Source organism: Pelodiscus sinensis, chromosome 18 (assembly GCF_049634645.1).
Source record: "Pelodiscus sinensis isolate JC-2024 chromosome 18, ASM4963464v1, whole genome shotgun sequence".
NCBI classification, from domain to species: Eukaryota; Metazoa; Chordata; order Testudines; family Trionychidae; genus Pelodiscus; species Pelodiscus sinensis.
In genome coordinates, this window is record NC_134728.1 from 4,902,058 (window position 1) to 4,920,323 (window position 18,266).

Here is an 18,266-nt window from a genome sequence, read left to right on the forward strand (position 1 = left end):
TTGGCCAAGATTCACAGCCAATGGGAGTGCAATCACCGGCACCTGTGGCCGTGCAGGTAAATATAATGGTGGTACTGCCACCACGTTAGTGCCCACCCCTGCTTTAAGTTATAATAAGAGGAAGCTGCGTACCAAATTCAGGGGTCCTAGGTCTTGCCTTTTAGGAGGAGTTGTTGAACAAACAGATAGAGGGACAGACAGACAGATATACTTGATCGCTCACACAAACTCTCAAATATAGGTAGTAGGTATATAGACGATCTGGACTGACTACAAGTTACTGAGCTCAGTGCAAGACACACTGGATGAAATTCTTTGGCATGTGTTACGTAGTAGTTCAGCCCAGATGGTCGTAATAGACCCTGCTGGCTGTTAATATCTAATGAGACCCAAAGTATATTTTTCCATGCAGAAAAAGGGAATGTGATGGATTGCTGAGACAAAGGGACTGGGAGAGGTGTGATCGGTTCTGTTCCTGGCTCCGTCACCCCATGACCTTGGATCAATCATTTTAGCTGCTTGCTTCTTTGGTACCTCACCTTTTATAAAGACAGATAACACCTACCTCACAGAGCACGGCTGGGCCAAATGAAAGTACGGTGCTTTGAGATCCTTCAGGAAAGGCCCAGGGAGGAGTGCAAGAGATGATTGCTGTTATTGTTTGCATGCACCAAATCTCATGCAGAAATGCAAAACCTTCCGCAATGGAGACGCAAATACCAGGTCCCATTTCTCCCCATGCATCACCTCTAGCAGGCGCAAAGCTAAAAGGAACAAGAAATTGCCTTCTTAAGTTAATACATTGCCCCTGAATATACCCTGAAATGAGCTGAATATTTCTGCACTGCTGCTGGCCAGTGCTGCCTTCAGAGCTGGGTAACAGGAGAGCGGTGGATGCAATGTTGACCATGTGCCCAGCTCTGAAGGCAGCACTTGTCAGCATCAGGGAAGAAGTAAGGCAATACCATACCCATGTCACCCTGACTTCTGTGCTGTTGCTGGTGTTGGCAGCTCTGCCTTCAGAACTGGATTCCTGGCCAGCAGCCGCTGCTCTCCCAGCTCAGAAGGCAGCACGGCTGCTAGCAGCTGTGCTGAAGTAAGGGTAGCAGCACCTCAGTCCCCATACAATAACCTTGCAGCTCACCCACAATTCCTTTTTGGGTCAGGACCCCTCCAATTACAGCACCATGACATTTCAGATTTCAATAGCAGACATCATGACATTTCCCCCTTTTTAAATCCTATGACCATGAAACTGACCAAAAGGGACCATGCATTTGGTAGGGCCCTATGGATGAGGCTTGTCTTAATTTAGAGACTGCAGTGGGGACTGAGGCAGGGCATTGCAAGGAGCAGGATTAACACGGCCAGCAAGCCATCTAGAGGCCTGGGATTGAGATGAGGAAAGGGAAGACATTTGGAGTGGATGTAAGACACAGATTGTGTGAAGAAACCCAGCTAGCAGGAAGAGAATACAGTATCTAGGGCCAATTTCTGTCCTTATATCTTTGCATGCAATTTCCATAGGAACTAGGATTTGGGTATATGTGCTGTGCCCAGGAGGGTTAGAGTAATTGCAAGAAATGAGCTGAATTTCAGATGACAAATTCAGACTTGGCTGCAATTTGGCAAGGGTGGGTCTGAATGCTAGGCACTCCTGAACACAAAAGAAAAAAAAATCCAAACCCGTTCTGTTTTTCATTTCCATGCATTTCCCTTCAACGCTGCCTATTTTTATAGCATTCAGAACTCAGTTTCATAGATGGTCATGCCCCCTCTCCAGTTAGCGTATGGATCATTGTTTGCCGAGAGACAGGTAAAGTGAAATCAGGATTTTTGTAATAAACTATTATGGTTTTAGCCGAGGAAAAGATTTGTAGCTGAGCAGCATATATGCCAATACAATATCCTGGGATAGTATTGCAACAGGATTTATTTTAGGTCTATGAAATTTTTCATCAGATTCTCCTGAGGAGGGAAAAGTTAATTGGGTTTAAAATGCTGTTGCTGAGAAATATTCTACATTTGCACAATTGCTATACAAGTCACTTTCTCGTCAGCTGAGAAACAGCCTTACCGGGAAGGGCATCTGGGGGAAAAAATGGGCTACTAATTCACTCCCAAAGCCCCAAGAGCCATGTACAGCACCGGGTGGGAAGATTTCCAGAACATGGAATCAAGGAGATGGAGATGCAGAGATGTAATGAAAAAGGTAGCGTGACAGACCCAGATCAGCCATCTGCCAGACACTGGTGGAGGGAGTACTTGCTGAAGCGTGGAGGAACAGCTTTCTCTTTCCTGAGTTAAAAAAAAAAAAAAAGGCTAAGCCTAAGAACAGCATAATCAGGCAGGCACCTGGGGTCAATTAGAACTTGCTAGAAGCTACAGGCTAATTAGGCACCTGCAGCCAATTAAGGCCTGTGGTGCTGCTTTAAAAGGGCTCCCCCAGGTAAGGAAAGGGAAAGGAAAAGCGTGAAGGATAGGAAGTATGAAGTAAAGGAGCTGGGTGGGTGGGCTGATGAGCAGGTACCAAAGGAAAGGTGCTGGGGGATTGTTTGGGGAAGTGGCCCAGGAAAAAGCTTCCAGGGAGAGAGAAGCAGTAACTCTGCCTCTTACTGCTGCTGTAGGGTCCCTGGGAGTAGCGAGCGGGTGGCCATGGGTTCCCCCAGGCCTCCCCATGACATCACAAAGGTCTCCCCCTGCCAAAGAGAGGTCAGGACTCCAGAGGGGAGTTTACCCCTGAACTTAGGAACTAGCCTGTGATGAGTATGGCTCAGCAGCTGTGGCTCCTGCCTCTAGTAAGGAGAAAGAGGCCTTGTGGAGGGCCACAGTGAGCCTCTGAGGCTAATACTATCCATCCAGTAGCGCAAGGCCCATTGGGAACAGCTGGAGCTGTGCCATAGTAGGTAGATGGTTCTTGGGCTTAGGAAGTCAACTTATTTTTACAAGAGCATCTTCCTTTGGAAGATCGTATACCTGTTACAGACTAAGGTGCCACAAGAGGTGGCTTTTGTCTTTCTCTCTGTGGTTGTGGTTGTGCTTGTGCAGAGAGCAACAATATTCATAAGTTTGAGAAGAATTAATACTAGAACTGGAAGGGACCTCAAGAGATCAGCAAGACCAGTTCCCTGCCTTCACGGCAGGACCAAACACCATCTAGAGCAAAGTGGCCGCTCACCTCTGCAGCTGCAGCAGAGAGAAAACCTAAGGGGTCACTTTTTCTAGCAACTCACTCACTCTGCACGTGCGCATCTCCCCCCCCCCTTCCACAGGCATTGTCTCAATGTCATTGTAGCCATGTTTGCTTTGTATCCTATCTGAGTCTCTCTTCGCCTGTGTCTATTGGTGGCCTGTCCTGAACAGCGGAATTTATTTTGCTTGACAGCCTCAGAAATGTCTCAATTTAAAGTTGTGTGACCAACCGACATGGTTGCTTTTTCATGGCATGCTTAAATTGTTACTGATTTTTTTCATGAAAAAGAGAAACAACAAAAAGTTAAAAAAAAAAAAAAAGTGAATGACTTTCAGCATGGGCAGTGATTGAAGGTGGGGTGAGGCCGGGGGGCTTGCTTCCCCCAGCCCTTTCTGCCCCGGCTGTGGTCCTGGGAACCAACGTCTCTGCCTCCAGCACCCCAGGGAGGGAGGAGGGTGCACGGTTCCTGTCTCCCTAGCTCTGGACGACAGGGAGGGAGGAGGAGATGTGGCCCCAACCTCCCAGGCTGAGAAGAGTGGGCGGTGCCAGAGCAGCGACACCCCACCCCCAATATACCTACAACAGGCATTCTGGGGGTAAAGTGTGTGTGGGGGATATGCCTGGGGGTTTGGGCATATGACACCTATGACACCCACCATCCCTGACTTACAGCTTGTATAGTTTCTGAATGCTTCATGATGTCCCCAATAGAATGATGTAGTTTTACAACTTCCTAAAACCGCACAATACAGGAGGCAAATTCTACACAGACATATGATTTTAGGGGAGGATTACAATAATAAAATAGAAATAGCTTACAGAAATGGGCAGAGGAGGGGGCCAGGAAGGGGAGGAAAAAGGAGAGGGTATTATGGGGAATGGAGGTTTAGCATTCTTTGAGCCATCTTAATGATTTTTTTCCAACGCTACCCAAAAATGGGTCAGATTTCTTTGGATGCATATAATGGCACGGCTGCTAACTCAGACAAGATTGAATGCCATTGTGTGCTCTGGGCATAAGCCTCCCTTTCCATTGTACTATTTATTGAAGAAGACACTGATAGGAATTACGCTTGTTTCACAATAGTGTGTTCTCAGACAAGGTGCCAGAACCCATTCAAAGGGGATATTGGCTGTAGACAGCTCTGTTCCAAGGCCCAATAGAACCAATGGAAAAATTGCTATGGACTTCAGTGGGATTAACCGGGGTGAAATTAACTTTAATTGCTTACAGGTACTGCCATATCGTCAACTCCTAGGCCCTCAGGGCAGGAGGTTGGGAGGGTGTATGACAGTACCTGTAAGAAATGTAAGTGTGGGGTGGAGAGTGGGGGGGGCTCAGGGCAGGGGGTGGGGAGTGTCGTGTGTGGGCAGGGCTCAGGGCAGGGGGGATGTGAGGGTGTGCAGGAGTCAAGGCAGGGGGCTGTGGCTGTATGGGGTTGCAGGGGTCAGGATTGGGAGATGAGGAGGGGCTTGGGATTAGGGTGTGAGGGGGTGCAGGAGTCAGGGCTGGAGGGTATGATGAAAGGCTCAGCATGCAGCAAGCTGGGAACTTTCCCCTCGCTCCCTGGCAGTGATGAAGGGGACCAGCCATTAGCATCCCTATATGAACCTCAGGGCATGGCAACCTTCAGCAGAGCCCTGCTAGGAGGGCACTTCCTTCTCCTGCAGCTGAGTGCTCCAGCCCACACGGTCCTTCTTGCTGGAGTGGTGCAGAGGGACACACTGGCTGGCTTATACTTCTGGCCCAGGCTCTCAAAGGTCTTTCACTCCCCAGCAAGCACCTTAGTCCTGCCTGATTTCTTCCTGCACTGAGCCATGGGTGCTGTCCAAGGTGCTGAGAGCAAGTGACTGGCTCGAATACAGGTTGATGCCTCTCTGCTTTCCATGTCACAATTTAAATACAGGAAATGAATATTTATTGACTTGAACTAAATTAGCATGAGCTGAACATATGCTTTTTTTGTAAAACTGACTAAAACAAATGAAGCAAACAAAAAACCCACATCGGGGCTTATTCTTTGTTGATGTCAGCAGAAGTTGATTGGTGAGGTCACAGAACACCGTGCCAGAGGATGTGGTGAAGACCAGCACTTTAACAGAGTTCAAAGACGAGCTAGATAGATTCATGGAGGTTAGATCCATCAATGGCTATTAGCCAGGATGGGTAGGAATGGTGTTCCTGGCCTCTGTTTGTCAGAGGCTGGGAATGGGTGATGGGGAGGGATGACCTGATGATTAACGGTTTCTGTTCATTTCCTCCGGATCACCTGGCATTGGTCACTGTCAGAAGACAGGATGCTGGGCTAGATGGACGTTGGGTCTAATCTAGTATAACCATCCTTACGTTCTTAGTGAGTCATCCAGTTATTTTGGCCTATTAGGGCAGGTCTACACTAGGAAACTATTTTGAAATAATTAAAATCTATTTAACTTCCAAAATAACAAAATTGAAATAGTGAGCCCAAATTATGGGGAAGCCTCAAAATTAGTCTGAGGCAGGCTCTGTTAGGGTGGAGGTGCTACCTTGACTCAGAGCCCTAAGAAGCACTCGGGAGTAATTAGTTCAAATTACTCTGAAGCGTAGTTATTTCAAAATAACAGCACCAGAGCATCCACATGACCTCTATTTCAAACTAACTGTTTTGAAAGTAGCATCACTCCTTTTTTTTAAAGAGGAATAAGGGATCTTTCGGAAAAGGCTTTATTTTCCAAAAGATCCCTGTCTAGACTGGCGCTTTTTTCCGGCAAAGCTCCGAGCCGGAAAAAAGCGGCAGCCATGTTTATGCAAATGAAACGGGGGAGATTTAAATCCCCGCTTCATTTGCAATTGCGATGTGTCTAATTTGCATCCCTTTTACGGAAAAGGGACGCAGTCTAGACACAGCCCTAGTGTAGACCAGGGTGTTGCGTGTTATGTCTCCTTTTTCAGAAGATCTATTGAGACCATTAATGGAGAGGTAACCAAGGGCATGTCCACATTAGGAAATTATTTCAAAATAATTATTTCAAAATGTTTGTTAGTTCGAATTAACTTTGTAGTGTAGGCATACATATATAGTAGCCCATTGTCTGTTATTCTGTAACGTTGACGTATATGGCCACGCCCCCTGGCCATGTACGTCAGCGCCCCGCCCCACTTCCCCTCCCTCCATGGTGGTTCAGCTGAGTGCTGCGTTGCTCAGCTGGGCCCCAGTGGGGGAGCAAGCAGCAGCAAGCAGCCGTTTGGGGTCCTCGCTCCCCACGCGTGGGAACACGGACCCCAAACGGACGCTTGCCACCCGGGGCCCAGCTGAGTGGTCCTCCTTTCCCTCCCTGCGTGGCGCCCCGCCCCCTTCCTCTCCCTCTGTGGCACGCTGCGTGGGGAGCGTGGAAAGCGGCAGCAAGCGTGGGGAGCGCGGACCCCAAAAGGCTGCTTGCTGCCACTTGCTCCCCTGCCGGAGCCCACCTGAGTGCCACTGATGCCGGTGGGAGCATCGCTCAGCTGGGTCCAGCTGTGTGGCACAGTGCACCACGGAGGGAGGGGAAGGGGGGTGGAACTGGCCAGAAGGGGGGCGGGAAGCAGAGCTGGGGGGGATTGGGGGCTGTGGGGCTGGAGGGGAGGATGGGGGGGCCCAGAGGAAGGGGGGAGGGAAGAAGCTCTGGCTAGGGAGAGGAGGGGGGTGTCCAGGGGGCCGTGGGGCTGGCCGGCAGGAAAAGGGGGCAGGAAGCAGAGCTGCGGGAGATTGGGGGCTGTGGGGCTGGATGGGAGGAGCTCCCCTGGGGTGGGAGGGGAAGGGAGGGCAGTGATGTACACGGCCCCACCCCCTGGCCGTGTACGTCACGTCACTGCCCCGCCTCCTTCCCTATCGGCAGCCCGGCTGAGCAGGCAGCACTCAGCCAAGCACCATGGCCGGAGGAAAGGGGAAGGGGAAGGGGGACGGGGAGAGACAAAGGGGAGAGAGAGGCAGGAGGAGGAGGAGAGAAAGAAAGAGATGGAGAGAGAGGCAGGAGGCGGAGGAGAGAAAGAAAGAGATGGAGAGAGAGGCAGGAGGCGGAGGAGAGAAAGAAAGAGATGGAGAGAGAGGCAGGAGGCGGAGGAGAGAAAGAAAGAGATGGAGAGAGAGGCAGGAGGCGGAGGAGAGCTGGGGGGTGGGGGAGACAGTAGGAGTAGAGAGAGAGACAGAGCGAGAGAGCTCAGGAGAGAAGACCTGAAAATCCCGTCTTATGATGGGCTAATTGGCTAGTTTCCCATAATTATCCTGAAAGTCCAGTGAGAAAACAGTGACATTTGTTAGTCTGCTTCTCCTCTTCTTAGTTCCTGCTCCAGATGGCTGTATTAGGCTACATTTACACTGCACACTTATTTCGGAATAAGCTATTCTGGAAGAATATACTACAGGGACACCTCAAAATTAGTCCGAGGCCAGCTCCCCTAATGTGGACATGCTACCTTGATTTAGAGCCCCAGGAAGCACGGGGAGGGGGAGGGGGAGAATTACTTTCAACGGCCTGGAGGAGGAGCTATTTTGAAATAGCAGCCATGGAGTGTCCACACTCTTCCTCCGACTTCCCTTACTCCTTGTGAAATGAGGGTTATAGGAGCCAGAGTCAGAAGTCCTTCAGCTCACCATTATGTCTAAAGAGCTGCTTATAGTGTAGACACGGACTATGTTATTTCGGAATAACATCGGTTATTCCAAAATAACGCTGCTGTGTAGATGTACCCTAACTGATGTGTGCTTATAGGAAACCCCATGGAAATTCCCCATTGATCTTGATCAGGGATACCACTGGGATGTGCTAGAATTCACAGAGGAGAAAAACCGATATTAGCTCAGATACGTTAAAATGAATTCCATGCGGAATATCACCTACAACCCGGGACGTGTCCTTTGTCATTTCCAGGGTTTAATTCCATCTTTCAAATGAACTTTACCTTTTCCCTGTAAGCAAACAGAGGCAGGCGAGGGCAGTGTGTAAATACAGGAGGAATAGGTAACTGAATTATGAAAACCTTTAGCCAAATTAAGTAGTAATTGTATTGGCTTTAAATGCACGGGAGTGGAATTTTGAGGAGCAATCATGGTTTAATTTTCCTAAAAGCGTTATGCAACCCAAAGCTTTGCTATCGCAGTGTGGTCTGCTGCAACTAAATGACATAGAATGTAGTGCCAAGTAAATGTAGAGGGACATTTTTTAGTGGAGCAACTTTTTTTTCTTCATTATCCCTCATATTCTGATCTCTGACTGCAGGCAAGTCATTTGTCAGCTGGAAATGCTTGAATATTTAATGCTGCCAGAAGAGGTCTCAAGACACGGGTTACTGAAATGGGCATACATTTCCTGAGTTCTCACTGTCACAAAAGGTGGAAATTGGCCTAAATATTCCACAAAATGCTTGCACAATTCTTGCAGCAATCTCAGGCAAAAATGATTAGCATTTTGGAAATTATTCTTATCAGCCACTTACAAAGCCATTCTCTATTGATCCACTATGTGTTTTAGAGGTTTGTTTTTTTTGTGTGTGTCTGTTTGTTCAAGGACCCCTCCTAAACAATAAGAACTAGGATGGCCAAATTTGGTATACAGCTTTTTCTTATCATAACTTAATGCAACACAAAGGTTTGAAAGTGTCAGGAAAATGGGACGGGCCTGGCATGAGAGTGCTTCTCATAAAACCAGACAGAAGAGACTGACTCATAAAACGAGACAGAAAAGAGACCGACTCACCAAATCAGAAAGTGTCCTCACAATTGACATAACTGAGTGAATGTTGAAAGAAACTGAACCTAGAGGAGCCAGAAAAATAGGATGAACCTGGAACAGGATTTCTTCTTATAGAAAAGAAATAAATTGGAGAAATTTGGAGTTGTGCTGTTTTGGCACAGCTAAATCAAAGCATAAGGCTTGCAAACTAGAAGACAATGTTTTTGGAAACCACATTGACTATAGCCTTTTTTTTGTGGTTAAAACTTAAGAACATAAGAACGGCCACACTGGGTCAGACCAAAGATTCATCTAGCCCAGTATCCTGTCTGCTGACAGTGGCCAATACAGATGCCCCAGAGGGAGGGAACACAACAGGGAATCATCACGTGATCCCTCTCCTGTCATCCATTTCCAGACAAACAGAGGCTAGGGACACCATTCCTACCCATCCTGGCTAATAGATTCATGGAGGTTAGGTCCATTGATGGCTATCTAGCTCTTTTTTGAACCCCGTAAAAGTCTTAGTGTGACGTAGTGGGGGGTAACTTGCTGGCTGCTGACTGCAGCATGACCTAGCAGGGCAGGGGATGAGTCATTATGCAAAAGGGGCCTCTCGACCTGTCTGACCAGCTACCCCCCAAGGAGAGAAACAAAGGAAGGTGGAATGCTGCCCTGGCTGGGGGGCAGGGCTGGAGGAGAGTTGGTTAGTTTCTGTCTGGGAAGCAGGGGAGAAGGAGCTGGGGAGGAGGCTGGGATTGTAGGGCCCAGCAACCCCCCATCTGAAGGGGGGGCGCTGAGGCCTCTTAGCCCCAGTTCCTGTAACCAGATGACATCTGTGCTGTGCTGTATCCTGGAGAAGCAATAAACTCCCTCTATTCTACTGGCTGGTGGAGTCTGTTCGTGCCATTTCGGGGGTGCAGGAGACGGGAAAAACCCAATGTGCCATCACACCTAGGCTTCACAACATACTGTGGCAAGGAGTTCCACAGGTTGACTGTGCACTGAGTAAAGAAACTTCCTTTTGTTTGTTTTAAACCTGCTGTCATAGCAGATGATAAATATTTATAGGGATAAAGGAAAAATACACTTGATGGATTTCCTGTTTTAAAAAAATCCTAAAAATGAAATTGAAAAAATTTAATAATCCCTTTTAAAGAAATCCCAAATAAAAATTGTCATCAAAACAACACTGTATTTTGTAAAAATACAATCATTTAAGTAAAGCATGTACATTTTCCTTTTATTGTTTTAAAATAAAAACCCTTAATTGCATTAAGGACTGTAGTAATGCCAGGTAAAGCTGCTGGTATTGTAATAATAATGTGCATTATGATAGTCCAGTTGTGTTAGCAATTGTCCAGGCACATACTCAGATAGCCCCTGCCCTGAAGATGTTATAGGTCTGGATCCTGAGAATATCTGGGCTTTTGTGACTACAGGCAGTCCCCGAGTTACAGGCAGTCCCCGAGTTACAGGCAGTCCCCGCCGGCTGCTCTGCTCCAGGCGTCCCCAAGTCAGCCGCTGCTGAAACTGACCAGCGGCTGACTACAGGAAGCCCCTGCCCCGGGCTTCCTGGAATCAGCCGCTGATCAGTTTCAGCAGCAGCTGACTTGGGGATGCCTGGGGTTCTTAAGTTGAATCTGTATGTAAGTTGGAACTGGCGTCCAGATTCAGCCGCTGTTGAAACTGATCAGTTTCAGCAGCGGCTGAATCTGGACGCCAGTTCCGACTTACATACAGATTCAACTTAAGAACAAACCTACAGTCCCTATCTTGTACGTAACCCGGGGACTGCCTGTATATTCCCCTTCCCCGACAATTTTTTTCTTCCCTACCTCCAAATAGAGAAAAGATGGAAAAAATAAGCACAGAAGCCAAAGAAAAGATACAATACCCAGAATGTCAGTTTCTGGGTGTCATGCTTTGGCCCGTATTGTGAAAACGGTCAGATTAGGTGATCACAATGGTTCATTCTATCCAGGGGGTGCTGCTGCCCTGCTTCCAGCACCTACGAACATCTATACATTCTTTGATGGACGGAGAGGTCAAAGAAGGGGAATACTCCCTCTTGCTCCAAAGAGAGACACTTCCCTGCCATAAGGGGACCAATGCCAGGAGCAGAGTCACATCGGAGAGGGGCAAAACAGGAAAAGGAACAAGCAGATGAATTACGTGATCTCACATAAGGCCACCACTGAGGATACTTCAGGCATAAATGCCCCTCTCTGGGTGTGTCTAGACTACAGGGATTTTTCAAAAATAGTGGCCTTTTTTCGAAAAATCTTTACCTGCGTCTACATTGCTGCCGCGTTCTTTTGAAAGTAAATTGAAAGAATGTGGCAGTTTTTTTGACCACTAAAAACCTCGTTTTATGAGGAAGAATGCTTTTTTTGGAAGTGCTCTTTCAAAAAAAGGCGCTATGTAATGCAAACTGTGCTTTTTCGAAAGAGAGCATCCAGACTGCCTGGGTGCTCTCTTTCAAAAAAGCGAGCCACTTTTTCGAAAGAAGTGGTTGCAGTCTAGACGCTCTTTTTCGAAAGAGGCTTGTAGTCCAGACGTAGCCTCTGATCTACATGACACAGGTGAAATCCAGGCTCCACTGAAGTCAGTGAAAGTTTTGCCATTCACTTCAATGGGGGCAAGGTTTCACCCCGCCTCTTGGTAGCCTGTTTTGCCCCAGGTCTGGCTGTCAACAGGAGATCCACCTGCCGAACATGGCGTGGGATAGCAGATCAGAGCAATGAAAGGATGCAAGAGCAGGTCTTCGCCCCTGGCCCTCAGATATTGCCTGGGAGAATTTGGAAGATACTGAAATTATTGTTAGAGAGCTAAAGCTTGTCTTTCAGCAGGGGTTGGGTGGTTAAAGCCCTTCCTAAGCCTCTATAGAGAGAAGTGTCCTGCAAGCCCACAAACAACTGAATAGAGTATTAAAGCAATTTAGGTTATTTGAAAGTGTCCAAACTCAATAGCTTTCCATGTCTTCTCAGAGAAGAATAAGATGAAATTGTCAGAATGGCCCCTGGAAACCCAAGTGTATCCACATTAATACAACTTGGTAAATCTATACCGCTTCTTTCTTGGCATGTCTGTGCTGCCTCTGTCAAGGGCCTGAAAAATAATTTAGCTTCCAAGCTGGTTTCATCCTGGCTTGGATTCTCCTGAGGCAAAAGTAGGAAGGAAAGGGGAACCCAAGAGAGGTCTGTGCAGCATAGAGGGAAAACATTGTGTTTGCATTGTGACAGAATGTGGAAAAAGAAGGCCAGGAGGTATTTTATGTCTTGCGCTCCCTCAGACACCTCATCATCATAATCCTCCTTCATTCTGCCTAGCAAGGTGCTCTCAATCTCAATTCACAGGTTGTGTTTGGAAACTATTAAGTTGAAAGCAAAGGAAGGTGGATTAGGAAGAAAATGGAACATTTTCAAGAATTTGTAACTAAACAAAATCTGAGTCTTTTATTTGCTTTGGCCCAAGAACTTTTCCTTTTCTCTGCTGCCCGTGCTAGCTCTTCAGTTCTCTTCCATCCCTAAGAAGTGGGGATTTGTTCAGTTTCTTGCAAATTTGTGGCAACTTTTGGATGTGATTAGTCATAGCGATCACAGCTGTTTCAGCACAAAGATGGCCGGAGTTGAGAAGGAAAAGTTTCTGTGAAAATGTTTGAAATTTCAGAAATGGTTCAAACTGGGACAAAGAGCCAACATCTGAAAAGTTTTCAAGGGAGGAAAAATGAAATCAGTTCAGACCAACTGAAATGTTTCATTTCAATCCCCTGAAAACATTTCATTTTGACTTTTACCATGTAAAACAAAGGGTTAAAAATTAGTTTGCTTCTAATGAAAAATCACTTTGAACCTGAAAATAAACTTTTTTTTTATTTAGAAAATGTTGAAGTAGGGCACTTTGAATTTTTTTCCAAATATTTTTTGAGTCAAGACATTTTACCAAAGCCGAGCCTTTCCCACATCAAGTTCAGGTTTTGACAAATTGGCGTATTCCAGTGAAAAATGTTTAATCAGTACATTCCTGATCAGTTCTAGTGTATGTGGCTGGGTGAGGTTTTGGGTTCTGGAAGATTAAACAGAACACTGGGGTAATTGTCAGATTTGGAGTATCCTCATCTACCCTCAAGCTAGCCTCCATCTCTGTACTTTTTGTTCTTGGCATGCCGTACTAGGCTCTTGTTGGCTCATATCTGCTTTGTTTTAGTTTATTTAAAAGAGGAGACCAATGAAATGAAATGTTCATACAGAAAAGGACAGGGTAATGCCTTTTTAAAACCCAGGGCTGGAGCCTGGCCTTCAATATGACTGCTTTGTATCCATTCAATTGAACAAAAAGAGTAGGAAGCAATCCTCAAGAGGCAGATGAGGATTCCTCCATCATGGGCATTGAACCTATAAAAGCCAAGGCCAGTTCGAGGCCCTTTTAAAACTCAGGACCACTTGGAACAAAACTGAAGATGCTCACTGTAACAGGGTGGTTTCCCTGCACTAGCACACAAGGAGAGGGCTGGGCTGCGAGCCAATCACAAGTGGACTTGAGAGAGCCAATCAGGGCCAAGCTGGGTCCTATAAGAAGGGCTCCTGAAGAGGAGAAGCTCACTCTTGCTCAGGCAATGGAGGGAGAGGAATCTAGTATCCTGCTAGCATGGGGTACTTTGGACAGAGCAGTTCTGGGGAAAGGCAGGGGAGGTCAGGCCTGAATAAACCCCAGGCTAAGGCCTAGGGACAGGGGCCCAGGGATGTAATGGGGCTGCAGAGAAGCAGCCAGGGCAGGAATAGGCAGCAGGTCCAACCCCTCGCCCCCTGCCGATAATGAAGTGACTAGTTCAGTCTGCTGTTTGTCCTGAGGGAAGGAGCTGGATGATGAATGGCAGTGGGTCATTGAGGCAAGTGGTGACTTAGGGGTGATTTGGCTCCCTGAGACGGGGGGCGGGGAGAACCCCAGAGTGTGGGTGCGGCCATGGGGCAATACCCAGGAGAAGGGGCACTATGGTTTAGGAGGGACATGGGGCCTGATGTGATGTGGGGGAGAACAAGAGGAAAGACTGATGAGACTCTGGAAAGAAGGACACTCCAAAGCTGGAAGAGCTAATTCCTGGACTGACCAGCAGGAAGTGCTGCGGCTGTGAGTCCTAACCTCTTACGCTCTCACACTGCAGTGACTGAGTGTTGGGCATCAAACTTGACTGTTTACCTTTGAAATGGCTTCCTCTACCCACTGATATGGCAACAATGGGCAGAAGAGTTTAGGTCGTCATAGGAACAGGCCTGAAGGAAAATCTTTTAGGGATGTTGTGGGATGGTCATTCCCCCTCACCCACTACCCACGCCTCCCCCTTCACTCCCATCTGGTTGATTCTCTGGTAATCTATATCCATGAGCGGTTGGTGCAGCTAGGGGTGGGGGAGGCAGGCCCTCGGCCCCACTTAAAGCCCCGCCCCCTCTGCTGAGGCCCCGCCCCCATGGGGAAGGGAGAAAGCGGGGCAGTGTGCCGAGCAGGCCCCACTCCATGCGGAAGGGAAGAGATAGGAGGGGGCGAGCATACCCCAGCCCCCACACCAGGGAGGGAGGTGAGCATGCAGTGTGGCCCCAGCACTGGGGAGGGAGAAGGCTACGTAGCTCCAGCCTCCCGAGCCAGGAGCATGGGGAGGGTGGGAGCTGGGGGCAGGAATGTTGCTCCCCTCCAGAACGCCTACAGCAGGCATTCTGGGGAGGAATGTGGGTGGGGCCATGCCTGGCAAGTTTGGGATGGCAAAGCCCTGGACGCCTAGGTCTAGATCCCTTCACGTCTCCAGCCACTGGCCCAGTGTCGCTGTTTTAAATGCATGTCACACAAGGCTCTAACACGTTGCCTCAAAAAAAAAAAAAAAAAAAAAAAGCTGGTTTTGTTGAGTACATGGAAGCATAATGGGTGACTAAAGAGAGGGGGCAGGAAGGTTTCTGATCCTGTTGACCCTCTCCGTGCCGACTTCTCAGACAATATATTTATATTTTAACTGGAGCCTTTAGATTGGGGCTAAAGGAGGGTCAGATAAAAGGATTAAAGGGACTCACGCTCGTGAAGTGCATCACAGAAAGACACGAACAAAACCCACAAGCCTGTAAATATTCATTATGAAAAACACTTGTCTGTTCTCTCTCTGCTCCTTTGATTCCCCCCCCCCTTTTTTTTCATTTCTGGCCTGCAACAAGCAATTGAAAGGGCTGCAGGCTTGATATCTTTCCCTTTCTGGTTGAGCTGCGGCAGTAATCAGATGTGAAAGCCTCAGATATTTTCATAAATCTGTTTTCCTGTTGCAAATCTCTTCTAATAATCACCCTTGCTCTGCTGATTATGGGTGGCTGGTATGCAGCAAATATTAGAAATCTACGCTGTGATGGTTAGTTGCATGAGTCACATGCTGTTTCAGGTCTCTGCTGATCAGGGTTCTCTCTAATTGGTTCCATCCATGTGCAGAATAAATTGTGTTATGTGCACTGAGGCATGCACTGATGTGCACCACCAGTAGAAACACATGCTGGTGGCTGCTGCCCACGGTGGGTGCTCTGCTAATCAGTTGATGGCATTTGCATCTCTCCTGGGCAGCTACCCAAGTGCTCAGTTTAGGGAGAACACTGCTGTTCATGAGCCATTAATCAAACCAATAGGATGGCTTGTAAATGTTACCATCACTCAGACAATTCAAACTTTGCTTTGGCAAAGACTGAACTATTCAAGCTTAATATTTGCTGTCTCTGAATATTCCTGATATTAAAACTTGGAACATAATGGAAAGAGAGCCCCCCGCTAGTTGCAAAAATGACCCAATCAACATTTTGAATTTTAACAAGTATTTCCAGATAATCTCTTCCCCTGGTGTTCCTAGCCATGCCAGCTTCGATCGTCTCTACAAAGCGATTTGCAAAAATTAACCCCCTACCCCACACATGCAAGAATTTATATCACAGTAGCACTTAGCACCCCCAATGAGGCCTAGGCTCCCTTGTGCTTAGCACTGTCCATGCACAGAAGTTATGTCTACACATTGAGCTGGGGGTGTAATTCCTAGCTCACGGAGATGTACTTGTGCTAACTCCCATACATTTAGCATGGGAAATGTAACTGCACAAGATACTAGGCACATATACAGGGCAGCTGATTCCTCCTGCCATCTTCATCACCAAGGCTACCCTGGATTTTAAGTGTTCTAGTTCTAGAGTGGATGGTATTACCCCGCAGCTCAAAGTGTTGACACATCTTGTGAGAGACAGACTATTGATTTGACCCAGTATGTCCGTTCTTACATAGAAACTAGATGTATCTGCACCCTACTGGAACCCACTAGGCCTCGCTCCCCTCCCAGAGCTAAGATAGAGCCAGGAGTCCTGATAGTCTCTCTGCAGTTACTAATGAAGTAAGACTCCGCATTCAAATGTTAAGCCTAATCGGTGTCCCTTAAGTGACTTGCCACAAGAGGTCAGAATATGTTAGTGTCAGAGCTGAGTGGGTCTAATATTTATTTACTTTACTTTCTTTATATAGGGATTAGATACAGTGCTCCTGTCAGGTAATTGCTAAATTATTTTCCAGAAAGCAGGTATTTTCAAGTGCCTTAGTAGCTGCTAGGAAGAGGTGATGTGTATGGGAGGGCGGACAGGGTCACCCCCCCCACTTCTGTTTGCTGCTTGGTTTGTGCCAAGCATGCTCAGTAACACTGCTGAAGCCACTGACCTCACTTTGTCCTCCTCCCGTGCCCTCACTATGCCCCTCTATTATTGTGGAATGCACAGGTTCTCCCCACAACAATATTTTAAAGGGCGTCCCTGCTCCCCGGTGCATTTACTCATAATGGCATTGTACTGTTAGAGGAGAAGTGCAAAATCCTGCCCCCTTACCAGGCTTTCTGATAATGATCTGCCACAACCACTGACAAAGGACTGGAAACTCAGATCTTTACTTAGTGCCTTGCCGCTAAGGGGTGCAGGTTCTGATGCATGACGGGCATTTATCTGGAATATGTGGGGCATGTACAATGATGGGTATCTGGAAAAGATGCAGTCACCATGTCAGTCAAGGACTGAAACGTTTCCCTTTGTGCCCACCTGACAGCAGAGGTGAGACCACACCCTGTTCTCAGAGCATGTAGGGGCCGATGCAATAATTCCCTCACAAAGGAAACCATCACAACATGGGTGCCCAGTTGCGGGAGGGAGACTGTGAGCTTCATTTGCTGCTCCAGCACTCGCAATTCATGGGACACAAGGATGCAGATTTCTTCTAGTGGAACCCTTTTGATGTCAATATGTGTAACAGGGTGGCATTCACCTCCCATGAGCGCTCCTGTCTGGCTGAGTGCTGGTTCCTCCACTGCCTCAGTTTGTTAGCCAAAAGCTTCTTTGGCAAGTCAGCCCTCCGGTCAAGTCTCACGCTGTATAGCACAAATCCTTACTGGGGTATATGCTTAAGAGGGGCCCATCCCAGGGCCCTCTGTAGAGTGTATCTCAGTCTGTTGTCCCACTTCAGACAAGAGTGGTATCTCCAGGGCTCCCCCCTCCACCCAGAGAGAACTCCTATGTCCTTACCTCAGGGAGTTAATCTTCTAGTTCAACATATAGTCCATGCAAGCTTCCCACGTGGAGCTTTCCATGGTACTGATGCTCTTGTAGCCTGCCAGCATCCTAGACTTCACTGGTTCAGGGCTCCAGAGACACTGAGCAGTGCAGCTCCTTTTGTAGGCCTCCCTGGCCTCTGATTGGCTGGTTTCTTCTGTCCCCGCTCTAGCCTCCTGGAGGACTTCTCCATGGCCCTTTCTGGGCACAGGGCTTGGACTGCTCCATTACAAAGAAACGGTGTGGCACTGGTTGATTTGCTGTGATATAGCCACTTAAAAATATCTTAGCAGAGCACCGATTGCAGGAATTTCCTGGGCATCAGAACCCATGTGTATCCAGGTGCCCAGGATGCCTTTGAGTGCCTGGCAAAGCTACAGTTTGAAAGAACAAGTTGCTAGTGAGCAAGAGTAAAAGATGACTCAGCTGTGAGACCTCTTCAATGGATCCAATGTCCAGACGCCAAGTAGATCTCTCACCAAAGTGAAGACCCTCTCTACAAATGTCTTTCAGAAAAATGAACCCTAAAAAAAAAAAACACTTGGGTGACAGTCCTGTGAGCCATTGGTTCTTTGGCGTTGCAGCTTCATAAGGTTTTTCTCTACTAGATGTCACAGAATTCCCTAAAGCCACAGGCTATGGCTACACTACAGAGTTTTTCTGGGATTCTGCCGCATCCAGGGAACGTGTCTGCTCTTCCAATTTTTTTTGGAAGAGCTGATGTGCTTTCTCGGCACCCCTGTAAACCTTGCTTTATGAAGAAGGGATGTTCCAAAAAAGTTTTTTTTTCT